A 15,122-nucleotide genomic window follows, 5' to 3' on the forward strand; every position below is an offset into this window, starting at 1 on the left:
ACATGGCTCAGTCTAGATATCAGCACGAATCAAGTTGTGCATATTTGCTGTTGGCATGAAACACATCGCCGCATGTCGGGTTTGCAAAAGCCATCCATTGCATGGAAGCTTGATGCCTTTCACACACTGAAGATTACCTGGCAACAAGCTGTGTCGACGAATCTCTGGATATGGTGATTCATGAAACCCATGGTATGATGTGTAAACACAGCCCCCCCCCCCCTCGCGAATGGAAGTTGCATAGCACAGTAATCATCGCTGGTGATATGATCGATGATTGGTTGGATGATCGGATAATTGAGCCCGGGGAACAAGGAGTGGTTGCCGAGGCGGTAAACCCGCCTCCAGTTGAATACGCCTGGCCCAACGGAGCTGGGATCTTTCTCGAACACGAAGCAGCCATAGCCATCAATGTCACGAACGCCCCATGCATTGTACTGCATGTGGTTTGATGTAATGGTTTGGTCAATTTGGTACGTGCGAATGCGCATCAAATGACTGCCGTCAGCTGAACGAGCGATAAACCACCACCCATCGGCTGGTATGATTCCAGGTCCTGGAATCATGAAGGCCAGCGCATTTGCGTCTTCTGCAACAATTAAAATTGGAGACCAAAAGGACAAAAATAAACAATCATGTTCAGAGTATGTGTGGAATTAAGATTATTATAACAGTGACACATATCATAGACAGAGAATTGCAATGTCGTGGTCATAATCATACCCCAAGTTAAAAAAATAAGCCAATGGCTTTCATATTCTAGCAACATGTCATGGTTCAAACATCATGTAACAATGAGAGGAAAATAGCTATGACAGCGCCTACTCATATTCTACCATAGCACTTACTACTACTGTTCTCATATCAACTCTAAGCAAGAACATGCGTTGTTATAAAAATCTTGTAAACGACAGTAACATATAGCAATCATGATGTTATGCTCATAATATGTATTCCAACAATCATTAGATGCCAATTGTTCTCATATCAACTCTAACAATAACATGTGTGGTCATAAAAATCTAGGAAATGAGAGGAACACATAGCAATGATGTTGGTATAGACATGCTATGCATTCTAAATTTGTAACAAATGAACAGGCAGTCGTATTCATATGGTAAAGATGAGATGAGATAGAACAATTACACGATGATAGATTCCACCAGTAAGGCAGCCAATCTGTGCGTCGACTGCGTAAACAATGCCATCATGCACTATAGCATCAGACAGAAATGTTGCCTCAACAGGATTGATGATGAGCCATAACCATGTATGGCGACCGGATTCCAGATAGACTAATCCCATGTTGAACAAGGCAATGAGCTTGTAATACATGTAGTCTTCTGATGGTGTGGGCACTTCGCAGATTACAACCTTCTGCAAACAAAGGTCGATCCAAAAGCTTGACGTGTCTCGTGCATAGTAGGCAGGAGTGTCCGGCGGGCCGCGAGGCTCGATGTCGGCGGTATCCAACGATGGAAGGGTGATCTCTCGCTGGGTGTAGATATCCATGAGACGCCATGGACTACCGGTGTGGTGGATGAGGACGATCCAGTTGGCCTTCATGACCGCCCAGTAGTGGCCACGCATGAGAGACAGGTGGATGGGTAGTGGTAGCATGTCGAGGGGCACCACAGCAACCTCCGTAGGATCGTCAAGTCGGTGTCTGGGACACCTGCGAGGGTCGGGCATCAGCAAGCAGGGTGTCTTGAAAAGAGCTGGCCGGTTGCAGACGAGTAGATGGTACAAAGACACCGAGCATGCGGCCAGACGGACGGTGCTGAGTAGGTCCATACGACTACAAATCTGCTCCAAGAGAACATCGGGGAGGGAATTCCAATCGCGGCTCTGCGTGTCAGTCGGTTCTGCCATTGGGGTTTTCGGTGCCTGCAAGCCAGCGGGGAAGTGGATTTGGGCGGGCGAGCGAAGAAGCTTCTCCTCGTGTGGCTGAGCAATGAGCGAGGGGATATGGTATGCGCAAGCTACCAAGGAAGATGGCGCGGGCGGGCGAGCAGTGAGCGGGGGTAAATGGTGTGCGGCCGACGATGGGGAAGAGAGGAGGAAGAAGAAGAGAGGAGGAAGAAGAGTGGAAGACGGGGAAGAAAGTGCATTAAATCTCAATTCTACTAGTACTACTACCAGGATATACTGTCCTTCGGAGTGTAAATAGTTACACCGATGACATGTGGGTCTACCACAAGAGGGCCCATATGTCAGCTAATGGAGGACAGAGGTGCGTAGGCGTATTTGCGGAAGCGTGCTCTACTCGCAAACATGATGGTAGTACTGGGTAAGGCTGATTTGGTAACAACAACACACTGGTTCAGCTTATTAATTACGTGTCCCATCTGCTGCAGCGTGTATTGTCACTTCACTATGAAGACTAGTTGAATAGTTCTCTCTGACCGAGATGGGGAATAGTGGATCGCGGGGACTTCCTTTCTACAATATCCCTATGCCTCTACGCTCACTTCACTCATTTTGCTCCGTACCTAGTCACTTGTTGAAATCTGTAGAAAGACAAATACTCCGTATTTGGGAACAAAGGGAGGCTTTTACTCCGTACTATTTGGGAACAGAGGGAGTATCACCATATGGAGGGAACAGAGGAAGCTTGAAATATGAACATGTCAATGGTAGGGAGTAAGACCCATGCATGCATGCATGCATGCAACATGCAACACTCACACGTACACATGGACGCACGCAACACTCACGCACCCATGCGGCACATAGCACACGACGCAACACACACAGCTCATGCTCAAGTGCTCAACCTACTCCCTACGTCCATGAAAGACTGTACATTTAGAGATTTACACATTGACCAGGGCATAATTAATGCCCAAAAGTAGCAGACTTATGTGTGCATGCGACCATTGAGATAAGAAGATTAAATGAAGGCCGTTGCATGCTGTAATTAAGGATAGACATGTAGCCTATACCTATAGCACAAGTTGGTGCATTAGTCAATCAATATCGATTTAGATTAAAGGCTAAATGCATTGGAAGTGTAGATGTACATTATGTACCACACTCTTTGTTTTGTAGCCGATGTACACTCTTTGTTGGAAGACCGAGGGAGGACACGTGCATGCACTCACATACACAGCCAGGGCGGTTCGCGCGCAAGGGTTGGACTCGTGTCGCGCCTGCGTAAATTTTGTTTAACTGATTTCTTTGCTCTGCCAACTGACAGGTGGGACCCAGAAACCAGGTGACAATTTAACCAGTCAACAAAGTGCCACGTCGACTATGTGGTCGGTCAGTAGGGTGAAATACGGTGCTCTACGATGAGCTAGTGATCGTATAATCGCCGCAAAACTATATATAGTGACCGTAAAGAGCGTATTGTTACATATGTAGACCGCCAGTGTATTTTTCTCGTTACAAATTAAGCCATATTAATCGGAAAGGACGCAGTATGGACTACTACTCCCTCCGTCTAGGTGTGTAAGGCATCTTACGAAAACCAAATAATCCCAAAACACTTAGGCGCGGTGCATTAAATTCTACCTTGTTTCTTGTTTCTTGACATATCAACCAATAAGAGAAGTAAGGTGTGCATGCTTTTAATGACTTGAGACTACCAAACACGACATGCAGTGGTTAGTTCATTGCATGCAATGCTATTAATTATCAAATGAACATTAAGTTTTCTTGTATTCCCCTCCTCCTTGGTCACGGTGCACAACCTAAAATGACTTACTCACCTAGACGGAGGGAGTACTAGTACTAGTACCCCTTTGATGTGTCCCGTCAACTCGCCGAACGAGGAGAAGCTTGCTTACTACGCCTCTCCCTCGCCCACGCGAGCAGTGGTTCACAGGACGAGGAGAGGGTTTTGACTACAGTGGCCTCTCCCTCTACCTCCCTCTCCCTCTCCCTCGCCCTCGCCCTCGCCCTAGCGGTGGACGTGCAGCAGTTCAATCGGTGTCAGATTGCCAGAAGCATATTGTACTATAGTATCATCATTGTTGGACCTTCCGAAGAGGCGAAGAGCCAAGTGCAAGGTTCACACGAGTACGGACTGTTGAACCTCCTGAAGAGGCAAAGAGCCAAGCGCAAGGTTTTATAGGAGTTGTCGTCCTAGTAGGAGTGTACTACAACTATAGAAAACGATGCTACTGTATGATGCCGCCACGTCACGTATATCCAAAGCTGTGCCACCTTTTTTTCTCAAAGAGCGTGTTGGAGCCCGTGCAACAACCACACAAGTTGCACGTAGACATAACACATTTACTAGTAATAAATTCTAAAGGATAAATGCTAGTATGCCACACAAGTTCATCTCCAATTCATGTGATAAATTTGTGCACGACTAGTCTACATATATTCATAGCGCTACCGTTCACAATTATCGTACTCCACTTACACGTTATAGATGGGCTACATGCATGTCCTCCTCCAGGTTCCAGTCCCAGGTGTTCTTCATGGATGGCACGATCCATAGCGGTGGGCAACGGGAATCATTGGCGCAACTTTCTAGTCCGGTTCCACACGATGGAGAGTCATCCAAGCTGAAGCGGCATAAATCAGGTATAGCGTGTCCCAGCATGTCGTTCATCCGGCAGTGCGCAATGAAGACACCAACCATGCTTCATGAACGGCAGGCCTTCCATGTCGTGCACGAAAGGTGGCATCCGCTTCACAATGGGGTAGTTGTCCCCGATGAAAAGCGAGTACTCTCCAAGAGTGTTCCTCGGCACCCACGTAGCATCAGAGGGGTCGAACTCGGCGCTGTTCATCTGGTACACGCGGCATCCCAGATCTGGACACATGGTGACGTACATAGTCAAGGTCCATGCATAATAATGTTGTGCTCAAATATGGCGGTCAGTAATACTGTGCAGCAAATAGTACTACTCCGGTATAGAGGAAGTAAAATAACCGGCTTGTTATATATAGACACTCTTGGCTACATGGATGAGATAGTAAGACATGGAAAAACATAAATGGTGGCAGCTAGTGGGTTCAAGTCTTCAAGGGCCTAGCTAGCTATATGCGTCCTCCAAGGTAAAAAGTACTCATGCTAGTACTACTACCTCCGTCCGGATTTATTTGTCCCCATTGTGTTTCGTGCCAAATTTTGACCATAGATTAAACTAAAAAAAATGTTCACGCATGTCACAAAACATTATATTTTTGAAAAATATGTTCAAATACGAATCCAATGAGATAATTTTTCTTGACATGCATTAACATTTTGTTAGTTAAATCTTTAGTCAAAATTTGACACAAACTACAAAGGGGACCTATAAACCAGGACGGAGGTAGTACTAACTATACTACTAGTACAACAATGAAAGAGAAGGCGAGAGGGTTAAAAAATGGAATACCTGGGTAGATGGTGACGGTTCGATCGTGGTAGATTGTGTGACCATGTTGCACATGAGTGGTACCATGGGTAACAATTGCTAAGATAGTTGATCCCAATATGCCAAAGTCAGCTACAAGGTTCCAGGTTAGACCGAATCACGGATGCAAATGCACATCCAGGATCGGCGATCTTATTTTAATCGGGGGATGACTGGTCCCTGCAAAATAATGGAGTACCATTAGGGATGCAAATGATGGTTTGTGCATTCCGTTTGTAATCTCCCGTACCGTAGGATGGCAACTAGATGAAACAAGTCACCTGACTTGTCACCACAAAGATGCGGCCTAGATGGCGCACGGCATCTTCAAACGTGTAGGGGTACAAATCTGTGGTCGCCAACATGCGACAGGCTCCGCCGTTACTGTGTCTTGCATTGATGGCAATCCTTATGTCGAACACCGCAATGAGATACTAATCATCGTAGCCGCGTCGCTTTGTCAGAGGTTCCGCAATTTCTATCTTCTTCAATCTCATGTAGGCATCATCATACGTATTCAAGCCCAGCCAGTTCGGAAGGCCGATCCCAATGATGGAGAAGGGGTCTACTGGAACGGCCGCACTGCTGTGGATGTTGTGCAAAATGATGGTGGTATTCGGCTGGAGGTATGCAAGCAAATCTTCGTTGGCACCGACCCAAACCTATATATAAGACGTTGGGCAGCGGAGAAATTACGGGATGGAAATGGAATAACTAAGTACTACATGATCAAACTACATTACTGACCTGCTCATCGGACAAAATCCGACTACCTCTCAACGTCGGCAACTCTAGCGGAGTCAACGTGCAACAATGGCCAGGGAGCGGTGGACTGTTCGAAGGATTGTCCTATAGAAGAACCTTCTCCTCAAGGACGCATGGAAGACTAACAAGCATCGCCTTTTCCCAAGCCTATTTAAGCAGCGTCTTGAAAAAGTTGGTGCAGGAAGCATCGAGTCTTGCGGCGGTGAGGACGTCGGAGCGGCGTGTGATTTCTCCTAGAGGATCGTCATCCAAGGTCTCTCAGCCCCGACGAGGAGGAGAACCGCCTGGCGAATCCATGGGAGCAGCGACGAACTGCCTTCTCTTCAGGGGGAGGGGAACTAGCGAGGAGGAGATAAGAGCGTAGTAACCGCAGGGCCTCGTCCCTTCCAATTCTAGATCATTCCTCAGCGAAGGGGTGAGGCTATTATTTACTACAAGTACTAGCATTATGGAACGTTATGGAATTGCATTATACTGTAAATAATAGCACTAGTAAAAAAAATTTGGCACTAGGTAGTAGTTTTTGGCGTGGATTAAGAAATTTTGGGTATGTTTTTGCCATTTTTTCTACATGCCAACTAGTGTCAAAAAATGTCTTACATTATGTGATGGAGGAGTACGTACTCGTACTGTAGCAGTACCAGTACTACTTTTCTCAACTAGTAGTGCGATGTATTGTACTTCTAGTCTAGTCTAGTATAGTGCACCAGTTTTGAACTCTTGAATCTCAGGGCCAAGGAGCTACAGTTGGAAGTGGAGGGTACTACTGTTCTCTAGAACCATCGTTGTACTATCAATGCAGGGGAAGTACACCTGCGTAGTGGCCTAGTGGGTACTCTCGGTGCTATATTCAGCCGCTCCTCTCACGTAGGAGTAGTTGTCCTACTCAGACGCTCCTCTCACGCACACACTAGCAGCCTGTTTATCAGTGACGGTTACTACGGGGGCAAAACATTTGAGTTATTTGATACAGCGAGACTAGGCTTTTCGCTTCCACTTGTGGAGGTGTAATGGATCTCGTTGAACTTTGTTAGTAGTAGTTCCTTCTTTATGAATGATATGAAGCAAAGGTTTTGCATCCGTTTAAAAAAACACGTCAAGAGAAATTTCTTTTATAGTAGAGCCGATAATGGAGTGAAGTCCATGCGTGCAACGCCACAAGCTACAGAGTAGTAGTAGAGCACTTTACGTATGGAGCAATATTGCATAGTTCCCAATGCCCCGCCAGGCTTCTCCGGCTCCTCGGGCTTAATTGGGAGGCGCAAGTTTAAATATGCTACTAGCTGATGAGGAAGCTGCAAGCGAGGTGCGGCTAGGGCGAGCACGCGAGCCACGGGATGCTGGGAAGGAAAACACGTTCACGTGGCTAGGCTGTCCAGTGCACCCAGATTGTGGGGCCGCACGTCCGTTCAACTTCAAAACTCAAACTACCCGTGTAAAATATGGCTCGTAGCAAAGTGTAATAGTACTATTTTTTTTAAAAGGCCTCCGTGCGTTCGGCCGGGATCGAACCCACAAAACGAGGTATACACTCCCGCGACCACTAGTAGTACTCGTTGGAGTACAACGCAACCGAGAAACGCCTTTTGTCGCTAGTAGTACGTACATTGTTCCTTACAAGAAACCCCTAATAATGCAAGAAACCACTAAAATGCCAAGAAACTACTACCACTTGCATACATGGTAGACTTAAGATAAGACTACCTTATCGACCATTGTACATGCTCTTACCAACAAAAATCCTCAAGTGACCTCCTACCTCGGGCCCGTCCACCTAGTCATCCTCGGCCATGGGACGCAGCTACCGCCACCGGCAGAAGGCGAGGTCAAAACCGCCGGCGGTGCGGAGCCCATGTTGCGACAGCCCGGATGCCAGCTCCGTCTGGCGCTCGCGACCGCTAGCTAGCCAAGATAGCTCTGTCCAGCTGCTTGTCTGCAAGGTTTGCTAGCTAGATTGGCATGGCAGCGCGGCGGCTTGCTCCCGCTCGCCGCGCTCAGGCCAGCCATCTGGGTCGAGCGAAGGCCAGCGCGGCGGCTTGCTCGCTCGTGAGTCAGACTCGGGCCAGCCTGCCAACCCATGCGGAGGCCAGCGCGACGTCTGGCCCGTCCGGCGGAGCGGCGGCCAACTCGCTCATCACCGGTGCCACCGACGAACACGCATCAGTACTGTTTGAAGTAATGTTCAGGAAAAATAATGATTTGAGGGGGAATAACAGGATAGAAGGTCAGATGTGGGTCCCTCGTGTCAACGGTCAAACAAAATGTGTTGGTTTAAGCTGCCTCGTTAGCAAGAATGTGTGGGCCAACCCTGTCATAAACGGGTTTAAACGAACCTAATCGGTAGGAGTACTAGGTAGTAGTTTTTGGCGTGGATTAAGAAATTTTGGGTATGTTTTTGCTATTTTTTGTATAATAGATTCTTCCTAGTGCTGGTTGAAAGTGGTAGTTTTTTGTTAAATAATCTACATATTGTAAGTAGGAGTGTAAGTTAAGCTTTGGAAGCCAATAAGCAAGGCTAGTTACATAGTGCATATGTGTACATGATTGAAAGTAAATATCAACCATGAGTGACTAATATCTTGATGGAAAACTCGAAACTATGGAATACTAGGAAAAAATGCATGGTTGGAAATACTGGCAATGTCCATGTCCGTTGCAACGAATCATAATTAGAATAATACTTATTCACAAACTTGGTACAAACTCTCTAATTTTGATATACATATGTTTCAATTAGAATATATTCCTTGGGCTGCTTTGGTGAGGTCACGGAGGGATGTGGTTGGTTTTAAGATACTAATTATGGGTTTTTCTGCAAATTGGTAGACAAGTGGGATGTTGGTGAGAAAAGGCAACAACTTACCTCATAATCGTTAGATGTAGATCTGATGGTCAGAAACGACGGATGGAAGACACACCAGCATCACCAAGTTAGTCTTGTGTAGGAGTACTAGCAAGATCCGTGCATTGCACGGAACATCAAGATGCATTTTTTTATAAAACACTTGTTGTGATTGACCCTTGCGGAAGTAATCCCATGTGTAAAAACTAATGATATCTCGAGAAATATGAGATAAGGTGAAGAGGAGTGGGGTGTGGTGGTGGTTGGTGGTCGGACTGAGCGGAGGCATGGGGATTGACGATGCCGGCAGCGGCCACCAGGCCAGTTTGTTCCAGAGGCTTCCTTTCTTAATTGCTCAACAATGAGGTTTGTTGGAGATAGGGATGAACGAGGGAAGGCCTTGTCTGCAAATGTGGAGAGGGGTGCGGGTATCTTTTAGTTTAATTTCCATCCGTCAGATATAGATCGGACAGTCTATATTGCAAGATGGCACACGTACCATCATCACCACCGCGGTTTTTTATAAGAGAAGAAATATAAGTATGGAGATACAAACATATTATCGATACTTGCTTCCGTAAACTAGCATCTACATTCTATTCAACGCCTCGGCATGTGGGGCCTTAGCACAATGACTTCTCGACTGTGTAAAACAAAGATTTTCCCATCGCCGACAAGGAGGGGGTGATGGCGGCACGCTTTTTGGCTTGCTCTAGTCCTAGTAGTTATACTAGGTGGTCTAACCACGTGTAGATTTATTCTTTTTCACGTCTCGTTTTCGCCGTACTGCCATGACTGTTGATGAATAGATGGTAAGTTATTCACGGGGAAACCCTTGATGAGCGTGTTTGCGAGAGAGAGAGAGAGAGAGAGAGAGAGAGAGTGTGCCTGTGTGATATGTTAGAGACTGAGGCAATGATAACAGATTCTTTGTGTCTATGTGTGTGGAGGATAGAGAGAGACATGTACATGGGGCTTTGTGTTGTGTAACATGGAGACACATATACATAATTAGAGAGTGAGTGTGTGAGATACACATGAAGACATGGGGAGAGATGAGGATCCAGATAAATGGGTCTTTGTGTGTGTTTGTGTGTGTTTGTGCATGCATTTGTGTGTGAGAGGGAGAGAGTGTACGTGGAGTAGATAGACCACTGGTGATGTAAACCTAGTATAAGGGAAGGGTGAATGGTGTGACATGTGTAGTAGCGGGATAGCACGGGTGCGGGCTGGGGGAGCAGACTATTTGGAAGAGACATCGAGTGTGTGTGTGGGAGAGGGGTGTGAGAGCGAGAGAAAGAGAGAGCTAGCAACGGAGAGAGAGAGAGAGAGAGAGGAAGGGAGGGGGCGAGAGGGGTCGTTTGTGTCCATGAAAGGCGTATAGATAGGGAGACAATGTTGATGTTGTCCGAAATTTGCCTATGAACGGAGACGCAAGGGAAGCGAGTCATCGTGTGTGTGATAGGGACTTCATGAGAGATCTAGAATAGATGGTGTAGAGAACAATGTGCGAAATCGAGAATGATTATACATTAGGGAGCTATGCAAAGAGTCACGACATATATGTATGCAGGGAAGGAGCTGGGGCGGGTCCGCATGTGGGAGAGATAGAAAGAGAGTGGTGCACAAGGAGACAAAGTGTGCTTGTTTGCAGTGGGGGTGGTGTGTGAGGTGTGTGCGCGAGAACCACATAACTAGGGAGATTGACGTTTGGGGGCGATGTTTTGTGTGTATGGGAAATATACACACTACATAGTGCGTATGCTTGGGTAAGAGAGATAGCGAGAGACCCAGAGAGTGAGGGAAGAGATGTGTGCATGCCCGAGAGACAAAGTGATAGAGACCTATGTTGGGGTCCGGACTTTACAAGAGAGAGGGGTGTTAATGTGCTCGTGTGTTGGTGTTTGGGGGAGAGAATGACTTCTCTATGTGTGTGTGTGTGTGTGTGTGTGTGTGCGGTGGTGGTGGGGGGGGGGGTTGACTTCAGATAAAGAGTGAGGTCTCTATATTTGAGGGACTTTAGCGTAATTGAGATATTGTGCACTCATGGTTGATCCATTTGTTTCACGGTTTGTACTATGAGATAACGATACTTTTGAACATGCGTGATATACCTTGATGTACCATAATTACAAACCTAAGATTGGAAGTTTGGAATTCGACTCCATCATTAGCTTTTGTAATTCATTTAAATGGAGGTACATTTTTTAAGCCGGGATTTCGTGATTTCAAATTCATATATCAAACCTAGAGATATACACATACGAGCATGTTCAAACTTTATAATCATCCACTTTATTCATACACATACACATTTTTGCTTTTGTCATCATATTGAGGATAAACACATTTGGAATTTCATTTGAATTGGACCGTATGATGGTATTTGCTTGTAGTAGCTCAATGATCCATATTTGAATTGAATGGACAATCTAAGTTTCGAGTTGGAGACATTGATTTTCAAAACATGAACTTTTTTGCGTGCAAAACAAACAAATTGTCAGCCATGATATCATAGTCGGCCATACGAGAGCAGAATACTTATAATTTTAGTGGCCAAAAGCTTCCAAACTTCCCGCTCACATCGAAATATCACGCGCCCGAAAGTTTAGCCCTGCGATATTCTTGTTTTACCCCTGCCACATGAACGGAAAAGGGCTGCTTTGGTAACTCCATTGTTTTACCCTCTTTGCCCCCAACATTCTTCCCCAGAGCCCCTCCCCTTCCCCTTCCCGACCCCCCCAACCACGGCAAGCTGCCGAATCTAGTCCTCCGCCGCAGCGGTGGACCTCACACCCTGCCGGATCTACCTTCCGCACCTTGGAACCCCCAACTGCCAACTCACCACTTCACCGGAGCCGCTTCAGCGACTGGCTTGTCCAGCGCTCCAGATCTCCTTGACCGCCATCATGGTCCACCGCACCGGATATGCTTAACCGGCGCCCTCCACCACAGTGTAGGACCTTCACTGACTCCCTCGTCCGTCCCTTTGCTGGTCCTTCATACAAGCCCTCATCCGACGCAACAGATCCGCCTCACCCAAAGCACTATACAATGCGCCCGCCGAATCCTTCGTCCACTACATCGGACCCGCTCCACGGATGCCATATTCAACTCCACCGGCCCTGCTTTATCGACACCGCAGCCTCATCAGGTTATTTTGATTTGTACTCCTTCGGTTTTTCTCTTTATCGTGCAACTGTTCACTTACCACAGATGAGCTTTATTGTATGTCGACAGGCGCCGCACCCGTAGCACCGGAGCAGCTTCAACGACGGCGACAGCCGGCCCAAACTCAACCGCAACACGAGCACCATCGACGATCCTTAGCTATCAAGTATGACAACAATACCCATACGCCGCCGAGAATCAGGTACTATTATCCAACGACTGGCGCCTACGTTCACTTTCCTAGCATAAGCACCACACCTTTGAATTTCTTCAGGGCATCATTCAGTTTTTCATGAGACGTGTTATTCTGCTTGCACCTGTAGGGCCATACTTCTGGCAGTGAACATGTTACATGTGTTAAAGTACATACCAGTGCACATATAGTTAATATGCTTTAGTTTTGTTCTGATGCCACCTGTTGGTTCCATCAGACTGCTTAATGTTCTCTATGCTTAATTACACATCAGCAAACTAGCATGTGGTTCCGCTGCTTTTTGTTCGTTTTACCCTACATTTTCTGATGCTAGCTATTACATCACTGCTCCGAGCCTCTGTTCATTACTTGTTTGTGTGTTCTTGATCTTCCCAAGTTGCATGACTAATTTGATGCTTCTATTAATTATGGAGCTGCCCACCCCATCAAGCAAAATATTTGTTCTTTTGGTGCTGGCACCTCGAACAAGCATAAAAATAGAGGGAAGTAGATATATTGTCGTGTATGCACACACCCTTCTTTCATTAGTTTAGATGAACCATTGATGACCAATTCGGACCAGTGCATGCAATTAAAATTAATTTTACCTAAATAGATGGTGCAGAATAAACTAAAACAACTAGATTTGCAACCACGAGATGCTGACGATATCTCCAAAGAATATTGCAACAGCAGCTAGGCTTCACAGCAACATATGGTAAGCTAGTGTGTTTTAGTACATGTTAAATGTAATGCGAGTGGGATGCTTTCTTGTCTTGTGCCCTCAACGTGTAATCCTACCGAATTACAAATAGTTCAGTTGTCTGCTTTGTTGTATTGCTTGATTCGAATGCTTGTTTGTTCTTACGTTATACCTGAGTTGGCCAATATGTCAGCAGTGCTTGTTGTACTATCGTAAAGAAATGCATGCCTATTTCATTTGGATCCTTAACTTTTCCTCTCAACTTCATCACAAGACTGTCTTCGTAGTTTATATGAGGCCACACTGTTAAGTGCTTTCTCAGATTATTTCAACTGCTTAGATGCCTTGGCAACTTAAATATAGCGGTTGTACACTCCCTTCCAACTTTCATCTTACCATTTTAATTTCTTTTCGGCTGATGCTGCTTCGAACCATTTAAATATAGTTTGCCATGCTCGACAATAATTCGTCCGTCGTTTACCATGTAAGCTTACTGCCTGGATCATACGATAACTATCTCTTACTTATGTCCAGCGGAAACCTTTCAGGATGCCGTTCACACTAGGACACAATTTACAACCCCGGAATCTATTTGTGGAAGCAGTGCGCCATCCATGTTACCAGATGGTAGCAGTTCAGAGGCAACACCACCGGAGAGCAGTCTAAGCACAGATATTATAGTGCTTGAGGCTCTACTAGAGGCAGAAAGAGATGGTGTGGCTGCCATGAATGAGGTAATCTTTGTCTTGAGGCTGGAAATTACGGAATTAGCGGCACACATTATGAAAGCAACCCAAGAATTGGAGGAAGTAAGAATGTTGCATTTGAAGATGGAGGAGGTCCTGCTGTTTCTGCTATCTGAAGCCCAAGGTAATCCCTGTTCTTCTTTAGATACCAGTTAAAATTGTCATTAGATTATTGTACTTGCATGTTGTGTCATGTCTATGAATGGATTATGTTGCAAGACCCCCTATGTTGTCCAGAATTCCATGTTGTCCATGTGTTGTAATGATCCAAATTTTTTAGGCGATGTAATCCTCAGTACTTGTATGATTGACATAAGGTGAACTGTTTTTCGTGTGAGCATATTGTATTGGATGAAATAACTGTTTGAATCAGAGTGTATCCAACCTACTGAATTCGAAAATCACGGTATTTCTAAATCATAATCATATATAAAGGTGGAATAAATCTTTGTTGTGGTTTTGAAGAAATAAATAACAAAATGTATAATTATCTGTGGATATTCGTAATCGAATACAAATTGGATTTGAATTTAGTTTGCCAGGTCCCAGGGCAAACGTGAATGCTAATTCTCCCAAGTTTTGAACGAAGCGGCTAAACACCCACTATAATTTGTGGGTTGCCTGAAGCAAGTGTTTGCGAGATGAAAATTACTGTCTACCCCTGACACTTGACATCCTTATTGTAACGCCCCAGATTCGATGCGCCAGGTGTCTGCCAGTTATTCGTCATCGTTGTCATGTCATTTGCTTGCATGTTGCACTTTGCCATGTCTTCATGTGCATCTCATTTTGCATACGTGTTCGTTTCATGCATCCGAACATTTTCCCCGTTGTCCGTTTTGCAATCCGGCACTCCTATGTCCCCTGGCGTTCCCCTTTTGTCTCTTTTAGTGAGCGGGTGTTAAACGTTCTCGTAATGGACCGAGTCTTGCCAAGCGGCCTTGGTACACCACCGGTAGACCGCCTGTCAAGTTTCGTGCCATTTGGAGGTCGTTTGGAACTCCAACGGTTAACCGCGTAGCCCGAGACCCTCCTTCTCTTTGCAGCCCAACACCCCCTTCAAAGTGGCCCAAAACCCATCCTAACCCCATCCATGCTCTCAATCATTCGATCACAATCGTGTGGGCGGAAACCGTGCCTCATTTGGACTCTCCTAGCTCCCAGAAACTATAAATATGCCCTCTCCCCCGAAATCCCGGGTTCAAACCCTAACTTCTTCCTCCTCCCGCCGACGGACACGTCCACCCGCCGCCCGGACATGTCCGCCCGCGCCCGCGCCCAATCAGAAGCTGCCACGTGTCCCGCGCCGCCGTTCCCCGCCCGCGGCCACCGCGGCCCGCCCGAG

This window comes from Triticum dicoccoides, chromosome 3B (genome assembly GCF_002162155.2).
Source record: "Triticum dicoccoides isolate Atlit2015 ecotype Zavitan chromosome 3B, WEW_v2.0, whole genome shotgun sequence".
NCBI classification, from domain to species: Eukaryota; Viridiplantae; Streptophyta; class Magnoliopsida; order Poales; family Poaceae; genus Triticum; species Triticum dicoccoides.